Raw genomic sequence first — 5607 nt, 5'->3', positions numbered from 1 at the left:
GAAAACAATGTGGCACTTGCTCCTGTTCACCACGGGTGCAATAAATATATAGCTGACAGTTTAGTGCACATTGGAAGTATCATAAATATTTTTGAACTTGCCTTGTTTCCTTTTAGCCATATTGAACTAGTACTTTCAACGGAAGTGGAGAATCCCATTATTAATTTAATGTTCATTAGGCAGTAATAATTTGTCCTACACACTATTGCATTTTCTAGTTTAATGTTATATTTGTCAAAATAAACTGAAGGAGAATTGGCTTAAAATTTGTAAAAAATCAAAGTACTTTTCACATACTGCATATTCTGAATTCGGTGTATGAACTGTGTCATCTCTTGCCAAAGGTGTATTACGGCCAATGAACCTGGAGAGATGCATGGCATTAAAATCAAGAGCAATATAATATCAACCTTCACAGCAGCAAAAAAAAAAAATGACTGATCTACAATAAAGATGCATGTTTTCTTTGAAGAATTTGGAAATATCCCAAGGCATAATCCAGTTGTATCCAAAATGCAGCTAAAATATCACTTCCTCTGTTAATGAAACCTTTCTTATTGCTTCACTTAGAAATGAATTACTAAAAATGGATTGTATTTGTACCCCGAACATACACCTATTTTTCCACTTAGACCATTGTATTCTAAATATCCTTTTATGCTCATTCTCTTCTATTAGGCTCAGTTTTATTCAACTTTATATCCTTAGTGCCCAGCACAGTACCTGGTATATGCTCAATACACATTTGGTAAAATTAATCTGATTTTTCTCCTCTATGATCAATTAATTAAAATTTTTGGTCTCATTCATCTTAACTCCAACTTCCTACATGGTCTATACCTTCCATTCTGTATGAGAAGAACTGATATTCAGAATGTCAGTCTTGGGGCCATTAGAGATTCCTAAGTGCCTATGAATTAGAGATATTCCCTCTTCCTTACTCAACTCATCCTCTATGCTGTTACAAGATTGAGATACTGAAAAACATTTCCGTATGCAGAACCCTCAATAAGGATGACATGTTTCAGCTAAATTACCTTCAATGTGAGTTACATTATTCCCCTACACTTTGCTATATATGTCTAGAATATTTATGTTGAAATGGCAGATAACTCAACAAGTGACTTTAAAGGGGGTGGTGTTGCTACCTCACATAACTGAAAATTTAGGTGCAGGCAAGTCTGGATGCTAAAATGATATCATCAAGAAACTGTCTTTTAGCTCTGTCATTTTCATCCTTGTCTCATTTTCAAACGAGGACAATCCACAAACATTGTCATCTCCAGAATTAGATTATGCCATTTTAGCAACCCAAACACCAAATAAATGCTCCTTTCTCAAATTCCAGGAAAGTTTTGGGATTAAACTCTCATTGGCCCACATTGAGTCATGCACCTACCCCTGAACCTGTCACTGTGGCCCATAGCTTTTGTTGGCCTCTTATAATCTACCTTCTAGCACTTGAAGACAGTGTCTATGTCTTGATTGTAATCATTTCTATTGCAGCACAGTATTATTTTGCAAAATGAATGGCTCTATATCTATTTGATGAATTGTAATTAATTTAAAGAAATTGTCACATCATGTATAGTGAATAAATTAATAAAACATACAAGAATATATAGTTAATTGAATCATTCAATTCTCTGAACATTATGGACAAATGCACATTCCCTCTATTTGGTGAATGACCCTTAATGAATGAGAATCATGATTACCTCAGAATTGCCTGAAACTTTTCTGAAAGAATTAAGATATAAATGCCTAAGTGATAAACATAAATCTTCTTTGAGGATCGACAAACAAAATATTTGTAATTTTATATCAAAAACTAAGAAAAGATGGTGTAAGATTAACAGAGTTGATGTCAAGAGAAATAAAATCTTATTTAGGTTTTGAAGCTTTAGGTGATCCTGATTGAATCTTAAGCATTTTGTGTTCAGGTGAGTTTCAATTATGATATCTTCCATTAATCTTCTTTCTCTCTCTTTTTTTTTCTTTTTCATCTTTTTTCCTTGATTAGGAATTGCTCTGCTTGTGCATGGCTCTTCTTTGGAAAGTGATTCTTCTTTAATATATTTCTTTTTACCCTTTTTTTCTCCTTTATGGAGGTCTTTTCTACCACTGGTATTTCTTCTTCCTCCTCTTCCTCTTCTTCAACTTTGATCTTAATCTTGGCTTTCTTCACTTTTCAGTAGTTTCTAATTTTTATCTACCTGTTCCATTTTGTGCTTTTTGAGCAGGTTGGCAGTGTAGAGTCACCAGAATGTTCATAAATTTTTATTTCACTTTTATGTTCATACATCTCTGTTTTTGCTAATGCCTTTCCTGTTCAACTTATTTTTCTTATCCCTCGATCTTCCAAAGTCCTCAACCTGGCTTCTAATTTGGCTCTGTTCTCTACTCCCATCTCAGGACTAGAGTCCTCACCAAAAGCATTATAATTGGACAGCCCAAACAATTTTGGCCTCTAGCATATGAGAACTCTTTCCTTTGAATTTGAGACTTGTTTGCCCTACAAGTGAAGCATGATTAATGAAACCATACTTTGCTGTATCCCATCTAGTCTTGAGGACTCTGAAGGGTCCCTTTTCTGCTCGAAGAATCTGCACTGTAGAAGCTGCACGCTTGGCCAAATTTAAAAGAGAACCTGCAGGAGCAATAAGCCATGCTTCAACTAATTCCCCAACCATGACTGCAACATAGGGTGCAAAGACCATCATTCAATTTTGTAGACATTCATAGAGCTGGGTTCTAAATTCAGAGATTTCAATCTCCTTGGTACAGAGATGTAGAATATTGCAAATATCTTCTCCTGAAACTTCAATTTCCATAGATATCTCTGCAGCTGCTTTCACTTCTACTGCAATATTTTCTGGCAGTAACTCAAAAAGTTTGACTGAGGAACAGTTTTTCCTATCACCAACTTTCTGCAAACACTTGCAGCATGACAAATTATCTGAAATTGTTTTTCCTAATTCAGGAAAATGCCAGCCACACTATTCTCTACATCACATAATGTAGTTGTTTACCTCTTTATAAAAGTCATCTAAAAAGGAAATCACCTAAACAATCATTGTATTTACTTTGTCAGTGCTAAAGTTCAATCAATATCAAAAAAGACTATAGACACATAGCTGCCATTTTATATGGTTCTACCTGAGGGATGAATCCATCCATCTGTGAATGGATTCCTCCCATAAGTTCATTAACAACATGGCTATGGATGCAACTGAGATACAGCTTTTCTTTTATGACTCTTCCCAGCTTAGCATCAGCCACCTAACAAGGGTTCATGGGCTTCTTTTACTATTTTCTTTAGAACTTTTTTTAGGTGCTTATTGACTTTGCTCTCCATCAGAGCTGTGAATGCTGCTAATTCTTTTGTTGTATCCTGAAACTTCTCAAAATGTTTTAACTTTACTATTTTATTTCCTTTCTCTAGAGTTTCAAATGCTCTCCAGAAACTATCAATCTCTTAAAGTTTCTTCTTATTCAGAACCTTAAAGATGGCATAGCCAACGGACGTTTCAAACGTGGTGTGGCCGGGTCAGGGTATGGTGCCACCTGCCACGAGCTCTATTACCAGTGGGAAATTAACAAATGTGTAAACCACCAAAGACCCGAATGGCCACAGCTGGCACAGAACAATCACACACACCACCACGCAAAAACTCAGACCACGTTGCCTAAACAATCCACACTCGACAGCACACAGAACACTTAAACGTGCTTCTTCTTTAAGGTTTCTGGGATAGGTACATCACTTACAACAGGTGACGTTCATGTACACTTAACCAAATATTTTAATCAAGTTTTAAAATATGTTCTAGTTTCTGATCTGCATGTCTAACCCCTGCCTTACATGTATCTTTTTTTTTTTTCACATGGGCAGGCACCGGGAATCAAACCTGGGTCCTCTGGCATGGTAGACAAGCATTCTTGCCTGCTGAGCCATCGTGGCCCGCCCTGTTGCACGTATATTACAAACTATGAGCTTTGTTATTAGCGACTGGTCAGAAATAGTAATCCCCAGAGAGAATTAACCTAATTTCTATGTTGTGAGTCTAAATGTGTCTGTGCATGTGTGTGTGTTTTCAAATGTTTTAGTACATTTGTATTTTATCTTTTGGACAATCTTCACTCTTCTATACATTAGTTCATTAGAATGTTCTGAGCCTTACCATGTGCTGTTCTATCATCAGGCTGCCTTTTTCTCTGTAAGAAAGTGAACAGGTACTCAGAGTAACTTTAGCAACAGTATAAAATCCTTACAATATTAGTCTCCTGATTTTATTCTAATTTTTTAGTTCCCATGTTATTACTCTTTTCATATCTCTTAATTTAATAAATATAAAAAGGGTAACACCTATTTCTTTTGTTACTAGAGCACCTGTTGTTCTACCCTTTCTAAGTTATGTATGTATATCATTTTCAAATTCTGTGTTTTCCTTTTCATTTTTTTTTCTTAGGCCTAAATTTTAAGTAGACTCCAACTATCCTTTGTGGGGTTAAGTTTCATGTGAACAAACCCAAGCCTGGGGGCTCAGCCTATAGCTTTGGTTGTCCACACTGCTTATGAGAATATCAAGAATTCAACTTGGGGAAGTTGAATTTCTCCCCACTCTCACCATTCCCCAAAGGGGGCTTGCAAATACTTTTCCAGTCACTGACAAAATCATTCTGGGATTCATCGGGGGACCACTCTGGACAAACCAACAAAATCTCATGTGCTACCTGAGATTCCAAGTACTTATGACATTCCCTCAAATTATCTACATGAGTTATATTAGGAAATGCTCTAGTCAAAATCTAAATTTTGTAACAAATAAACATTTTTTGCTTTAGTCTCACACATAAGGTGACATTTTAAAGTATTAATTATCATCTATTTTCAGCACCCTGCAGTAATGACATTCCTTTGTTCTTCCTCCTGCCAAAACATTTTTAAAATTTGTACATTGTACATTTCACTATTATTATACCATCTGGGCATTCCTAGATTATACCATCTTGATCTTTACCATCTATCTTTCTTTCTGATTTCATTTATGTCCCCAGCCCTCCTCCCTCTATCATTCTCACATGCAGCTTCATTCAGTGTTTTAGAATAATTACATTACAGTTAGGTAGTATTGTCCTGTCCATTTTTGAGTTTTTGTATCCAGTCCTGTTGCACAGTCTGTATCACTTCAGCTCCAATTACCCTTTTCATTTTTTAAATACATATAGAAATATAGTGCTTATGGATCCACTGGCATTATTAAAACTTGCTGTCAAGAAAAGCTTTCACTCATTCATGTTAAGGTAAAAAGTGTCTGACAGAGCTACTAACCTGCTACTATCACCAGCACTGTGTCAATTCATAGGTCCATAAATACACACACTCCTGTTGACATTAGAGTTTTAATGAGAGACTAAACTTTCAGCCAAAGGAATGATTTATTTGCAAATTTTAAAGGTCAGTATGAAAAAAAGAAGGTATTTTTGAAAGCAGTTGGATCTTCCTGACCGTCTTAAAGTCATACTAAATAGGCATCAACTTGCATACTTTCTCAAAGAACTGAAACTTATTCATTTCCAATTTACTTGGCAATGATGACATGA

General features: G+C 35.6%; 1 pseudogene; it reads right to left on the bottom strand.

The window, feature by feature from the left end:
• Positions 1-1694: 1694 nt before the first annotated feature.
• On the bottom strand, positions 1695-3550 carry LOC143671897 (nucleolar protein 58 pseudogene; annotated as a pseudogene).
• Between the last annotated feature and the right edge of the window lie 2057 nt (positions 3551-5607).

Source organism: Tamandua tetradactyla, chromosome X (genome assembly GCF_023851605.1).
Source record: "Tamandua tetradactyla isolate mTamTet1 chromosome X, mTamTet1.pri, whole genome shotgun sequence".
NCBI lineage: Eukaryota > Metazoa > Chordata > Mammalia > Pilosa > Myrmecophagidae > Tamandua > Tamandua tetradactyla.
Note: the sequence above shows the minus strand (reverse complement) of the source record. Positions and strands in the feature narration are given on the sequence as shown.